Source organism: Protopterus annectens, chromosome 1.part2 (genome assembly GCF_019279795.1).
Source record: "Protopterus annectens isolate FY-2018-M chromosome 1.part2, PAN1.0, whole genome shotgun sequence".
Lineage (NCBI taxonomy): Eukaryota > Metazoa > Chordata > Ceratodontiformes > Protopteridae > Protopterus > Protopterus annectens.
In genome coordinates this window covers 1,252,911,686-1,252,927,819 of record NC_056727.1, presented here as the reverse complement: position 1 = coordinate 1,252,927,819, position 16,134 = coordinate 1,252,911,686, and the positions used below count along the sequence as shown (strand labels likewise).

Genomic DNA, 16,134 nt, shown 5'->3' with positions numbered 1-16,134 from the left:
CCTAAAGTTTACAGCTTTCTGATCTTCCTTTGCCGTTCCCACATACTACAAAGCCTAACTACAGAAGGGGAGCTGACTGTGTAGTTTTGTTATGTTTGTTTACTGTGTGGGTGTGTCTTCCTCCTTGCACATCTGCGTGAAGTGATGTACTGTGAGACTGAGTCAGCAGTAGAACTTTTTCTATATTACTTCTCTATTCTGAATAGGCTATTGTGGATATTTATCTCTGTGGCCACCCTTTAGACAGGATACTCAAGTATAGCAGTCATCCATATGCCTTGCATAAACCTTGTTCAGAGAAGTAGTAAAGTTGCAAAAAGGCTTAGTCATTAAGACGTCACCAGTGTATGTCATTTTAGGGTCTTAAAGTATGGTGGGTGTCATGTACATTAGAAACACACTATTACAGATGTATTATTATTATTTCAAAGCTCTGCACAAACTCTGCCATCCATTTGTATAGTCATAAAATCAGTCTGAGACAAACATCGTTCCAACACTGACTTGTTATCTTGGTATGTCTCTTCACACTACCCTGTTAAATAGCAGCTTGTATAGGTGAACACCCCTTACTCAGATTGATGTTGTAGGCAGCTGGTGTGCTGCTTCTTTTGTTAGCCTCTGAGTGTATATCATTTGTTTATTTCAATTTGTTTACCAGAGTAATGCAGTGATCCAAGATGGTGCTTTTTCAGGCATATTCTGGAAAGCCTCTAGCTGCAGAAAATGAGAAGCAGCCTGTGAGACTAAGGTGATCGCACCATTTTGTCAAACCTTAGAACATTTCCCTACCTGACACACACATTGATACAGCACATTTCCTGCTTGTAGATGCATTGCTGGACTGGCACAGTGCGGTCCTGTTAATGCACTGGTACGCATTACAGGATGTTTTTTCCTCTACTTGCTCTTACCATGCTGATATTACCTGTCAACTGTTTGCTTTTAAGTACACAGTAAAGGAAAATGAAGCGTTCTAACTCTGTCACTCTCACATGGTTGAATAATAACTGCTCTCCTTTGTGATCTCAAAAAATAATTATTCATTCCCTTTTTGGTTCCAACTTTGATTGTTTTTCACTGTCTTTTTCTCCTGCAGATATTGTGGCTACAATTAATTGAGAGAAGGATCAGTTCCCAATATGTGCAAAACTACTTTCATGTGCAGATGACTGTCTTTCCACTTACAAGGTAAACAGCTTATGTTATGGTAGGCCAATTTAGCTTGCTAGTAGTTGCAGGGTCGTTTTATCAAAAGAGGATGTTTTTTGCAGGCACAGTTTTTTTTTTTATAATTTCGTTTCTTCATGCTAACACAAATACCGAAATGTGTCCTTACTCAGCTAAACTTTTTTTTGTAATTTTTCTTGTGCTTTGCCTTTTTTATTTGGCACAGTAAACCTGCTATGTTGGTAAATTAACAATAACTGACATTTTATCTGTTGCTGCTAATAGTGTGCTCAATTTCAAAATTACTGGTGCTGGAATGAATTGATATTGATAGCTGCTGCTTCTGCACACTCTGAGACAAGTTTGGTTTGATCATAAAGTCCCAGAATGATTTTGAAATTATGACTTGGTGGTATGTCTGCAAGTAGTATAGTCACGGCCCCCTTTAGAGCTAGAGAGTTAAGAGTTAAACATCTCATAGTGAAATGGCCAACATTGTCACCAGAATCTTGCTAAATTTGCACTTGCATGTACAGATTTTCAGAAAAATCCAGTTACAAGCTAGCTGCATCCTATGTTTGTTATAATTGGAGCTTCCTTTCATAAACTTATAACTTTGATAGATCATTTGAAAAACTGTATGAAAAACATTGGGATTGCTGTTTAGTGTTTTAAGAAATGTCTAGTCTCTCAAGTACGATGTTCGATGGTAAAATATTCTGCTAGATATGTTAACCCATGTATTTGGGATGTATATGCTTCGTTGCAAGATTCATTTTAAAATTTGTCAGATTTGGGAACAGCCATGCAATCTTATTCCTTTGTCAAAATTGTATTGTCTAGTCTTGCTCGTTCTTCAGAATTATTGTCCAGTCATGTGGTGGCTTTCCATACCATCTCTTCTTCAAAACTGGCTATTTGTTTTATTTTTATACATGGAATTTATTCTGTTTTCATTCATCTGCAGCTTGTAAATGTACTGTTCCTTTATGAAAATGTTTTTTCTGAGTTGTTGCAATGTCACAGTACTGTCAATGCAGTTATCCATGTATGCAAAGTTGCTCATAATATGCGATTATTTGTTGCTAAAAAGAAGACTCTTAGTTCTAATTCTTTTAAAGTTATTGAAATGCTAAAGACTCTTAGTTCTAATTCTTTTAAAGTTATTGAAATGCTATGTTACTGCAGGTTGCTTGTGCTTAAGTATTATCATAACATATGTAAATTATTTGAAACTTGAGTTGGATTAGAGAATTAAAAAAAATGGAGTGTCATTTTTGTCTAAGTTTTCTCTTCAGGCTTATTGGCTAAACTAAGCATGGTTTTACTGGTGTTATGTTAGATTTCTGCAAAATTCACAACGTTTTTGCTTTTGTTATTTTTGATATTTAAAAAACATGGTTACATTTTTTTCACAGAGTAGAAACATTTTTTTCACAGAGGAGAAAGGAGTTTAAGTAGCTACAGTCATAAACTTGATACAAGCAGCTGCCTCAGCTTTGAATTTTGATCTTTTCATTTCTGTGCAAAGCTTTGTACTGATCTGGGGTCATTATTACAGTTTTGGTAGCTAGACTGGCTTACTGAAACAGAAGTGCTACTCTTCCAATGCAACTCGGGGTTAGTTAAATTGTGCATACAATTTCAATGTACCTAGATATGTTGATTCACAGTGGAAAATGTCACTCACTTTTTTGCTTCTACAATGATTAGAGGTATTTAAACATTGTTTAAACTGTTTATTTGGTTTGAAACAATAAACAAATCAATTATAAAACAAATTATTTACATAGGTCCACAGCTGATCAATACATCAAAGTTGTACATATCAACAGGAATTAATATTTTGAAGCGAGTCTTTACGTTTAAGCCAAGATTTATATCCATGTATAATAGCAGAAGGTTCTCATCATTAAATGTTCTCATCTTTTGTAGTATGCAGTTCACTACTGCAAACATTTTTTGCCTTACTAATAAATTCAGTACTAGAGGGGTAACTTTACTTTTCCAGTTTTTAGTAATTACTTTTCAGGCTGTAGCCAGAGTAGACTAAAGAAGAGGCACTTGTGTTTTTGGAATTACTTCAGGAATTGGAGCATTAAATAAAACTAAAGATTTAGAAATATTACATATCTAACCATAGAGCTTGAATGACATTAATTTATTACCAAAAAGGGTAGATAACTTCACATTCATATACCATATGCATCCAATCAGCTATTATTTCAGAGTCACATCTTCAGCATTTAATTCTTTTTGATTCATCCATAATTGTAATTTTGTTAGGAGTGACAAAAGATCTGTTTAAGAATTTCCATTTGAAAATTTTCCAGTATAATGAAGATGTGGTTTTATCTGTGGATTTTATTATTATTTTCTTGTATTTTTCAGAGAAGTCTTCATTATTAAGTTAGACTTCACGTATTTAGACAATTCCTTTTGGAACTACTACTCAAAAATTAAGATTTGTATAAATTTGTGACAAATATTTATTTTTCGTTACATTATTATTCATATTTATTAAGAATTCCAATAATTTGGGCAACAATTTCTTATCTAGGTTAAATAGCTTATTAATCTCTGTGTTCACAAAGTCTCTAAATATTTGTAAAAATTAACCAATTGTCAGAATCGTGATTGTATTTGGACCTTAAATTATTAACATTATATATATATATATATATATATATATATATATCAGTGCCATTTATGAATTAATGCCAATAAATTAAGTTACTTTGTTTCAATACTAGCATTTTGTTGACATTATGAGATTCTAAGCAGTCATTTGTATATGCAATTGGAAACTTAGAAAATGTTAAGTCTTTAATACAATGGTTAGAATGTGTGAACTTTTGGAAAGAAGAAATGATATTATTTAAATAGGAAATTTGAGAAGAGGATGCAATTCCATTTATGCAAAAATCTTTTAATAACCAGATAAAACTATTAAGGACCATTTGTTTATGACTGGTTGTAATATACTTATTTACTAATAATATTTCTTGATGTATGTGTTTCCATTTTGAATCATAAGATGAAGTTATCCACAAAGCTATAATTTTTACAGTTGTGGAAGTAGAGTACAATTGAATATCGGGGAATCCTATTCCCCCATTATCTCAACCTTTCCTGTACCAATCAAAGGAAACTATTGGTATATTAGGATGCTAAAAAGTTAAGTAGAATAATATTTATCTTCATCAATTTTTTTTTGGTGGAGATAGTATTAAAGATTTTAAGACAAATAATATTTAGGGAAAATTACCATCTTAATAAGCATTAATCATTCTATTTACTTCATTTTTTTTTAGCAAAAACATTGATAGCCATCTGATAAACAAAACAATAGAGCCTCACAATGAAAACAGACTTAGCATGAAAAGTAAGTTTCTCTGCCTTTGAAACTTGCATTCATTGAAATGGCATTGAAACCCACATTCAAAGAAAATGCATCTAGCCAGTGGTAGATTAAGTTTACCTTTGGGCTGTTTTCTAACCATGGGCCCCTTGCACAAGTTTTGGACCATGCATATATACATGTGTTATTTGCACCATCCTGATTGTATTAAATTATATTTCTTGTATAATACAGCACCACTTGTTAGTGTGCGTTTTAAATTTGTAGGTTTGAACATCTTGTGGTATTGTATGAGGAAGTCCGGAGTGTCAGGGAAGTATGTAAGAGTGGTACAGGATATGTACAAGGGTAGTGTGACAGTGGTGAGGTCTGCAGTGGGAGTGACAGATGCGTTTAAGGTGGAGGTGGGATTACATCAAGGATCAGCTCTGAGCCCTTTCTTATTTGCAATGGTGATGGACAGGTTGACAGACGAGATTAGACAGGAGTCCCCATGGACTATGATGTTTGCAGATGACATTGTGATCTGTAGTGAGAGTAGGGAACAGATGGAAGAGACCCTGGAGAGGTGGAGATGTGCTCTAGAGAGAAGAGGAATGAAGTCAGCAGAACTAAGGCAGAATATATGTGTGTGAATGAGAGGGAGGATAAAGGAATGGTGAGGATGCAGGGAGTAGAGATGGCAAAGGTGGATGAGTTTAAATACTTGGGATCAACAGTTCAGAGTAATGGTGCGTGTGGAAGAGAGGTGAAGAAGAGAGTACAACCAGGATGGAGTGGGTGGAGAAGAGTGACAGGAGTGATTTGTGACAGACGAGTACCAGTAATAGTGAAAGGGAAGGTCTACAAATGGGTAGTGAGACCAGCTATGTTATATGGATTGGAGACAGTGGCATTGACAGAAAGGCAGGAGTCAGAGCTGGACGTAGTAGAGTTAAAGATGTTAAGATTTGCACTGGGTTTGATGAGGGTGGACAGGATTAGGAATAAGTATATTAGAGGGTCAGCCCAGGTTGGAATGTTTGGAGCCAAAGCCAGAGAGGCAAGATTACATTGGTTTAGACATGTGCTGAGGAAGGATGCAGAGTATATTGGGAAAAAGATGCTAAGGATGAAGCTGCCAGGTAACAGAAAAAGAGGAAGGCCTAAGATAAGGTTTATGGATGTGGTAAGAGAGGACATGCAGCTGGTTGGTGTGACAGAGCAAGATGCAGAGGACAGGAAGAAATGGAAACAGATGATCTGCTGTGGCGACCCCTAACGGGAGCAGCCGAAAGAAGAAGAGGTTTGATAATTTTCAAGTAGGAGGAGGAGGATGGACAGATGGGGTAGTATCAGGATAATGAAAAGGAGGGACAGATGGGGCAGTATCAGGATAATGAGGAGGATAGACAGATGGGGCAGTATCAGGATAATGAAAAGGAGGGACAGATGGGGCAGTATCAGGATAATGAGGAGGATAGACAGATGGGGCAGTATCAGGATAATGAAAAGGAGGGACAGATGGGGTGGTATCAGGATAATGAGGAGGATGGACAGATGGGGGCAGTATCAATATATTGAGGAGGATGGAGATATGGGGACAGTATCAAGATGAGGAGGATGGACAGATGGGGGCAGTATCGGGATAATGAGGAGGATGGACAGATGGGGCAGTATCGGGATAATGAGGAGGATGGACAGATGGGGGACTATTAGTACAGGAAAAGAAAAGGACGTCAAACAGGAGGAAGTGAGAAGCTGCAGGTAATGAACAGTAATTAGTTGTTAATGGAGAAGAGAGTTGTACTGGTGCAGTTTTGACATGCAGGTACATGGGGGACTTGATATACAGTGAGGAGGGATGTTTCCTAATTATTATGTTAGTGTTGGACATTGTTCCTGCAACTGAAACCTCATTGAAGTTCTTGGACCAAAAAAACATGGGAACAAATGGTTAACTTTAACTATTCCAAATCCTGCGTGTGTTTTTAGTATATGTAAGAAGTAAGACATGATAAAATATGTATCTGACGATTCTGATGCTTGACTAGATGGGAGTTGAGGCATATGAATTTCATGGTTAAGCATGTACCAGCCATTGTACCTCTCAACCTCTTGGAGCAAGAAATCTAGGCAAAGCCTATTATTATTGAGGGACAAATGCCCAAAAAATTAAGAACAGATTTTAAATATTGCTCTTATAAAGTTGCTAGAATAACAGGATTTGTGTTTGTATCCATTTACTGAAGGGTATGAAGTTTGAAACTTGATTGCACATCATTATTTCATGACTTCAATCTGTAGTGAAAGCCACAAATTGTATGAGAAGCAGACCAAAAATATGAGGCAAAAATCTATACATTCTGTGAAAATGTAAACAGTTGAGAGTTATGCAGTCACTCTAGCCAGGTATTAGAACTGTCTGATGCATTTCCATAAAATGTGTTACAGTGCTTTAGAGATGGTTAGAGACGATAGCTGTTGATTTATTTTTACCTGTAAATTGGCTGCATCTTTTTCATACCCAATGGACTATCAAACTTGATACATCAGAGACTCCGCTGCATAGTATGCCAAGAAATGTGTTACTACTAGAGGTTTCAGGAATTTATTTATTTTGCTTAGAAACCATCTAGCACCCTAGAATAAACCTGATATTCTTGTGTTGCATCTTTAAAAAAGCACATTAAAGGTAAAGGTTGCAACAGTTCCCAATGTAAGGCGAAGTCATAAGATTACATTTGTACATGTTTAAATCCATGCGTGTCAGATCTAAATAAAAGATGAATACATTCTCTAACTGCAAAACAATACTGAAAACATGTACTGCTGGCAGACATTCATTAATTCAACTGTGAAATATCAGAATACAAGGGATGAAAACAACTTTGGGTAGCAGATATTTGTTTAGAGAAGTAATAAAGTAAAGGATAAGAAATTTTCACAGGACAGGCGATCTAGACTGGTACAACTGGAGGGGTTGAAAACAGCATAAAGAAGAAGGGAAGAGGAAATGGGTATAGGGAATGATGTAAACAGAGGTTTTCTGGAGCAAAGGAGGGACAACAATCAGCAGTTGTACTAAGCAGGAGAAAAAAATTGAAAGAAAAAAGCATCTGTAAATGTGCTATGCAAAACTAAGTCTGGGAAGCACACCAGCTCAACCAAAATGGGTTTCTCAACTGCCTGCCATATCAGGGAGTGAAAGGGTATTGTGTTTGGGAAATGTATACAGCAAAAACCTATTCCTGTCATGAGTATTAGACATGAAGATTTGCCAGATTCCATATAAAATGGCTGAGGGATAAGTGTACAAGTTTTAAGATAATGCCACACAGAGGCATCCCAGAGACAAAGCTGTCTTGGCTGTGGTTAGGAGTTGAGACAATTTTTATCACTGCAGATGCAAATGCGGACACCTAGTTGGTTGTAAGCTGAAATATAGGATGTTCTTCATGTTTCACTGTTGCAGTCATCACATTTGGGTTATCTGCTTGCAGTAGCCCTCAGTCGGCCTGATTATCAAAGTCTTGAGTCCTGCGTCGGTTGTTGTCTCATCTTCCATGATGTCAGGTAGTCAGGGGTATAAAGCATGCAGCCGACGCCATTACATCAGTCTTTCTTGCCGTGCGGTGCCTGAAGCAGAAGCAGTTCGCAAGTGCCGGTCGGCTGACTCCTGAAATTTTCGTTTTTGAGTTTCAGATCTGAAGTCTTCAACTAAGTTGAGTACCCCGTTGGGGATCCTTTTTCTTGCCCTAAACCGATGTCAGTAAAAGTTAACAATTGTATTTCTTGTGGAAAGCAAATACCTCATAAAGATTTTCATTCGTACTGCATTTCTTGCTTAGGCCCAGACCATGATGTACCTCGGTGTCGGTTTTGTGCCTTATTCAGTTCCCGTACTATTCGTCGTCTGTTCATTTATGCATCAAAATATTTTGGTACTCTCTTCAATTATCCAGAAATGGCTTTGGTAAGCCAACCGACTACCGACTTTCCAAAAAACGCAAAGATAAAGACGGACACAGACTGCTTAGGTCCATAGCTGACGACGACGCTTCTCATAAGCTAGTCACCAGTTTGCCGGTACTCAGTGAGGTGCTTTCGCAGCCCCTGATGCCCGCTACTTCAGATTCACAGGCCTCTACTGAGACCCATTTGGAGTCCGGTATGCCGCAAGATGCTTCTTCGACTATAGAACCTGCAGATGTTTCTCCCTTGGATGGGTTTGGAGCCGCTGTGCAGGCACCGGCTTCTGAGGGTGTATTCAGGCCTACTGACTTGCATATTAAACCAATGCCGCCGCCTTCTTCAAGGCCTAAAAATCAATCAATGCCTAGGAAACTGACGCCAAGACCGCATGGTCAGGCCCCCATGCCTAAAAAACAAATAAGAATGGCTGAAGACCTTATTACTCTAATCAGGGGAAGCCATCCTTCCCCCTCTAAGAGACCTAGGACTGATTTTCCTTCTATTTCTTCTGAGCAGGATTCTGAAATTTCTGTTTACTCTGAGTAGGATTTGCCCTCCTCTACCTATGAGGATTCTGATGCAGAGGACTCCATTCCCTCTGCTTCCTCTCCAGAGGATTTCTCTTTTGTTGAAACCTAGCATACTCTTAGGGAGCATTTTTGCTGGGAAAGCCAGGATTACTCTGACTCCAAAAAGAGGCTTAGGAAATTCTTACTCCTGCCTCAACATAGGCCTTTAGCTATCCCTCCTGTACTGGACATTGTATATGATGCCTTCTCGGAATCTAGCCTGGCCCCTGACTCTTTACCTTCTGCTCCCAGAAAACCTGATTGGTTTTACAGGGTAACTGACTCTCACAAGTTCCTCTTTAAAAATCCTACTGCGGAACCTGAGACCATTTCACAGGGACCCAAGGCTACTACTGCCAAAAATCCTACCCCCTCCGATAGAGATTCCAGGGCATTGGATAGATGGGGTAAGAAGGTATACACTTTTGCAACCTTGGCCATTAGGGCCTTAAACTGACAGTTTCATATGTTAAAGTATCAGCAGCATATTATTGGATTGCTTAAACGGAAAATAATGTTGATTCCTGACTGTGCTGAAAATAAAGATTTACAGGATTTAATGCATTCTGCTGAACAGGTTGGAAAACATACTTTGCAATGTGGTTTTGATTTATTAGAGGCATCTTGCAGGGCTGCTGTCACTGGGTCTGTACTTAGAAGGCATGCTTGGCTTAAGGAGCAATCTTTGCCAAATCATGTTAAAGCTAAATTGCTGGATGCTCCCTTAAACCAGGACTGCCTGTTTGGCAACAAAGCAGAAGTACTTAAAAAGATGGAGGAAAAAGCTAAATCTATGCAAACTGTTAAAGATTTCCTGCAAGTACAGCCTCTCAGATTTAGTAGGCATTGACCCTCTAAGAATTGGTCCTTTCCTGTCTCTTCCAGGCCTTCTCAGTCCAAACCCAGATCCAGAAGAGCACACAGGCTTCAGTCCCAAATTACTCACAGGCCTAAGCAGTGGGGGGCTCCCACTTCCAAAGCAGGGAGTAGTAAGACCCCCCCCATGGTAAATTGTCTCAATGACCTAACTTTAAACCTTCCAAGTCCTGCTCAACTGACTGTTCCTTTAGGGGGAAAGATTGCCCTGCATGCAAAAAATTGGGAACTCATTACCCAGGACAAATGGGTTGTAAATATAGTTTCCCAAGGATACAGATTCCACTTCCGCTCCTTACCAACCCCAAATGGTTGGCCAGCCCTACCACCAAATCAGTGGGCAGAGGCTTAAAAGCAAGTTCTCTCTCTCTTTTAAGCATCAGGGCTATTCAGCCTGTCCCAGAAGAAGAATGGGGGCAAGGTTTCTACTCAAGACTTTTCCTGGTACCCAGAAAAGGCAATTCCAAGCGTTCTATCCTGGACCTGTCTATCCTAAACACATTTTTGGTAATCCCAAAATTCAAGATGCTAACTCTTCATCAGCTGCTTCCCATGATAGGCAAAGATGCCTGGTTGGCAATACTGGATTTAAAGGAAGCCTACCTGCACATCCTGATAAGGGAATCTTGCAGAAGATACCTACGCTTCCGAGCAGGCTACATGCACTGTCAGTTCTCTGCACTGCCCTTTGACTTCTCTACTGCTCCCCAGGTATTCAGAGTGCCTAGCTCCAGTCGTTGTATTTTGCAGGCAAAGAAATATTCAGATATACTCATACCTGGACGATTGTCTAATTCAGGCAGGAAGCCAGTTCATACTATTAAATCATCTGGCATTTGTAAAGAAATTGCTAACGTCTCTGGGGTACACCATAAATGAAAAGAAATCACATCTTGTACCCTGCCAACAAACTGTATTCCTGTGAGCAAGCTTGAATACAACTTCCCAGATGGCCTATATCACGCCAGAGAAACAAGTTCATTTGACAGTCTACTTCAAACTACAGGCCATAAAAACCCAGCTATCTGCAAGAAAAATACTGCAAGCCCTGGGGTACATGGCATCTTGCATTCTATTAATTCCATATGCAAGACTGCATATGAGGAAACTACAATGGTATCTAAAAAGCCTATGGTGTCAACATTCTCAAGATCTAGAATCAATGATTCCTATCATACCTTGTCTACAGATAGAGTTACTTTGGTGGGCAGAGGCCTGCCACCAAAACAAGGGACTGCCATTCACTCTACCCCCTGCCGCCCATACCCTATCAACAAACACATCAGACTATGCATGGGGGGCTCACTTGGCAGGGCAGTGCATTCAGGGCAAATGGAACCCAAATCAAATGCACCTGCATATCAATCAAAAAGAAATATTAACTGTACAGAATGCTCTTGACAGCCTTCAAGGGCTACATTCTTCCAGGACAATTATTGGTAAAAACGGACAACACCACTGTTATGTTGTACATAAACAAGCAGGGGGGAATCCACTCGTACCCTCTCTGCAGACTAGCCATGGCTCTGTGGAACACAGCCTTAAGCTACCAAGTGCACCTACAAGCTCAATTCCTGCCAGGCAAGCTAAATTCACTGGCAGATGACCTAAGCAGAAATCTCATGGACCCACACGAGTGGAAACTGGAACCAAAGATATTCAACCTTTTGAGAAACAAATGGGGAATCCAGAAATAGACCTGTTTGCCTCCCTTCAGAACTACCAATTGGACAAATTCTGCACAAGGACTTCCCACAATCAAGCTTGGAAAGTGGATGCCCTGTCCTTCACCTGTGAAAGCCTCATTTATGCCTTTCCTCCTCTGCCTCTCATCTCGAAAGTTCTGCTAAAGCTCAAACAGGACAAACCAAGGACAGTACTGATTGCACCAGACTGGCCACACCAGCACTGGTACCCCCTCTTGTGCAGTATGTCACTGCTGGAACCATGGCACCTGCCTCAGTCCCCTTCCCTGCTGTCCCAGCAGGAGGGCCAGATTCTGCCTCCACAGCTTTAAACCCTGAACCTGGAAGCATGGCTAATTACCTGATCTCTCTGTAACCATCCCTCAGTAAGCAGGTGATGGATGTCATTCTGGAGGCAAGGAGGCCTAGTACTAGAAAATCCTATGCAGAAAAATGGAAAAGATTCTGTTCCTGGAGCCAAACTCAGGGGATGGGCATTGCAGCACCCAATTTACCCCATATTCTTCAATATTTAACTGAGATGCTTCGCAAGGGCCTTTCCTTTTCCTCCATCAAAATTCACGCCTCAGCCATTTCAGCTCATTACAACACAGAACCACCCCTCTTTTCTCACCCACTGCTCAAACAGTTTCTCAGAGGGGCCAAAAAATTAAGACCACCCAGAAGAGCCCCAACTCCAGCCTGGGACCTTAACTTTGTATTGTAAAAACTCACTCTGCTTCCTTTTGAGCCAGCTGCAAGTGCAGAGTTAAAATTCCTTTCTTGGAAAACAGCTTTCATTTTAGCAATCACTTCAGTAAGAAGGGTATCTGAATTACAGGCCCTTATGGCAGTGGAGCCTTTCATCATCTTTCATGCGGACAGGGTGTCCCTCAGAACCAATCCCTCCTTCATGCCCAAGGTGGTATCCAATGTGGCTTCTTTTCTAATCCACAGAACAAAGGGGAACGGATACTGCACTCCTTAGATGTCCACAGACGACTTAGATTTTACTTGGACAGGACTAAACCTCAATGGAAATCTGAACAACTGCTGGTGGCATTTGCTGCAGGGGCAGAGGGGAAGGCTTTTTCATAGCAAACCATTTCTAAATGGATAGGCCATTGCATTAATTTCTGCTATAAGCACAATGGAAAACCTATCCCACAGGGGATTAGACCCCATTCAACTAGGGCTGTATCTACCTCTACAGCCTTTCTCAGGGGTGTCCCTACCAGAGACATCCTAGAAGCTGCTACCTGGAGCTCTGCACATACCTTCACCGAGCATTACCATTTGCCAATTTTCTCTAAATCCAGAGCTGGCTTTGCCACTGCGGTCCCGCAGGGCGTTATAGCTGGTCCTAATGCTATCTAAATTCCTCCTCCCATCCTTAGCTTTGGGAATCCACCCAAATGTGATGACTGCAACAGTGAAACACGAAGAACATAGTACAGTTGTGTACACTTACCATAAATGTAGATGTTCGAGTGTATTCACTGTTGCAGTCCTGGTTACCCTCCCTCCAGCCCTCTGGCTTAATTTTTTTTGGAGGTATAACCTTATATATATATATATATATATATATATATATATATATATGTGTGTGTATGTAATTGCTCCCCATCTGGGGCAAGAAATACTGATGTAATGGCATCGGCTACATGCTTTGTATCCCTGACTACCTGATGTCATGGAAGATGAGACAGCAACCGACACTGGACCCAAGACTTTGATAGTCAGGCCGACTGAGGGTTACTGCAAGCAGATAACCCAAATGTGATGACTGCAACAGTGAATACACTAGAACATCTACATTTATGGTAAGTGTACACAACTGTACTTTCTTTCCCTGCTCAACATCAGAGCTGTTCAGCCAGTTCCAGTAGAACAAAGGGGTCAGGGTTTCTACTCCAGACTATTCCTGGTACCCAGGAAAGAGGGCTCTTGGCGCCCAATCCTGGATCTTTCAATTCTCAACACCTTCCTGGTGGTCCCAAAATTTAAGATGCTTACCCTGCAGCAGCTTCTCCCTATGCTAGCCAAGGATGCCTGGTTCGTCACCCTAGACTTGAAAGAAGCTTATCTGCACATCCCCATCAGGGAATCATGCAGGAAATATCTATATTTCAGGGTAGCATCTATGCATTATCAGTTCACTGCACCTCCCTTTGGCTTATCTACTGCGCTTAGGGTATTCACAAAATGCCTGGCACCAGCCATTGCATACTGCAGGCAGAGAAATATCCAAATTTACCCATACTTGGATGACTGCCTGATTCAGGCGGACAGCCAGGAATTGCTTCAGCACCTGGCATTTGTAAAAAGCCTTTTCACTTCATTGGGGTACACCATCAACAAAAATAAATCACAACTGGTGCCTAGTCAAAAGATTGTATTCTTGGGAGCAAGCTTGGACACAACTTCCCAGATGGCATTTCTCACTTCAGAAAAACAGGTCTATCTGACAGACTACTTCAGACAAATGGCCACCAGAACCCAGCTAACTGCAAGAAAAATACTGCAAGCCCTTGGGTTCATGGTCTCATGTATTCCGCTAATTCCATATGCAAGACTGCATATGAGGAAACTTCAATGGTACTTAAAAAGTCTTTGGTGCCAACATTCTCAGGACCTGGAAACAGTAATTCCTATCATACCTTGTCTAAGGGCAGAGTTCCTTTGTTGGGCAGAAGCATGCAACCACAACAAGAGACAGCATTTTACTCTACCCCATGCCGCCCAAACCCTGACCACAGACGCATCAGACTATGCATGGGGAGCCCACATGGCTGGCAAATGCATTCAGGGCCACTGGAGCCCAATCCAAATTCTCCTGCACATCAACCAAAAGGAGATGCTAGCTGTACAGAATGCTCTGACAGCTTTCAGATACCTAATCCTTCCAGGACAACTGCTGATAAAAACAGACAACCCCGCAGTTATGTGGTACATAAACAAGCATGGGGGAAGCCATTCTTACCCACTCTACAAGTTAGCCTTGACTCTGTGAAGCACAGCTTTGGACAACCAAGTCCATCTACAAGCTCAATTCCTGCCAGGCAAACAAAATTCACTGGCAGACTACTTAAGCAGAAATCTCCTAGACCCACACGAGTGGAAACTGGAGCCCAGCACCTTCAATCTTTTGATCCAGAGGTGGGGGACTCCAGAGGTGGATCTCTTTGCCTCCCCCACAACCACCAGTTAAGCAAATTCTGCACCAGGAACCCTCACAGCAGTTCCTGGAAGGTGGATGCCCTATCCTTTCAGTGGGAAAACCTCTCAATCTATGCCTTTCCCCCTCTGCCCCTTCTCTCAAGAGTACTACTCAAGATAAAAGAAGACAGGCCAAGGACGATTCTGATTGCCCTGGACTGGCCACGCCAGTACTGGTACCCACTCCTGCACAGCCTGACAACGGTGCCACCCTGGCACCTACACCAGACCCCTACCCTGCTGTCACAGCAGGAGGGACAGATTTTGCATCCACAATTGCATACCCTAAATCTTGCAGCCTGGCTTATTTCTTGAATACTCCACCAGCAACCCTAAGTAAACAGGTGCTGGATGTCATTCTTGAAGCCAGAAGGCCTAGTATTAGGAAATACTATGCGGAAAAATGGAAAAGATATTGTTCTTGGATTCAGTCTAAAGGAAAGGACACAGCAGTGGCCCTCTTTACCTCTAATCCTGGATTACCTAGCAGAGCTACTCCACAGAGGCCTGTCCTTCTCCTCCATGAAAATTCATGCCTCTGCCATTTTGGCTCATTACAATACGGAGCCACCTCTATTTTCTCACCCTCTCATCAAACAGTTCCTGAGAGGGGCCAGCAACTTAAGGCCACCAAGGAGAACACCCACCCTTGCTTGGGACCTTAACTTTGTACTGGAAAAGCTCACGCTTCCCCCTTTTGAACCTGCTGCTTCAGCAGAGTTAAAATTCCTCTCTTGGAAAACAGCCTTGCTTCTAGCCATCACTTCAGCTAGAAGAGTGTCTGAGCTACAGGCACTGATGGCTGTCTAACCCTTTATTATCTTCCATGCTGACAGGGTTTCCCTCAGGACTATCCCGTCCTTTTTGCCTAAGGTGGTGTCCAGTGTGGCCCTAAACCAATCCATCCATTTGCCAACCTTCTTCCCTAACCCTCAGAATAAAGGGGAAAGGATTTTGCACTCTTTGGACGTGCAGGGATAGCTCAGGTTCTACCTTGATAGGACTAAGCCTTTCAGAAAATCTGACCAGCTGCTAGTCAGCTTTGCAACAGTTGCAGAGGGCAAGGTCATTTCTAAACAATCCATTTCCAAATGGATAGCACACTGCATTCATTTCTGCTACAAGCACCGTGGAAAACCAACCCCTTAGGGGGTCAGAACACATTCCAGTAGGGCTACTTCTAACTCTACAGCATTTCTCAGGGAAGTCCCTACTAGGGACATCCTGGAAGCTGCAACCTGGAGTTCTGTACACACCTTCATCAAGCATTACCACTTACCTGTCTTTTCCAAATCCAGGG

General features: G+C 41.1%; 1 protein-coding gene across 1 annotated transcript in view; it reads left to right on the top strand.

Moving 5' to 3' along the window:
• The window catches only part of LUZP1 (leucine zipper protein 1), a 2,096,166-nt gene that overhangs the window by 249,404 nt on the left and 1,830,628 nt on the right, over positions 1-16,134 (top strand). Inside the window, exon 2 of the mRNA XM_044060126.1 lies at positions 1,100-1,191. The gene's annotated coding sequence lies outside the window, so the exon portion shown is untranslated. The remainder of the gene's footprint in view (positions 1-1,099; positions 1,192-16,134) is intronic.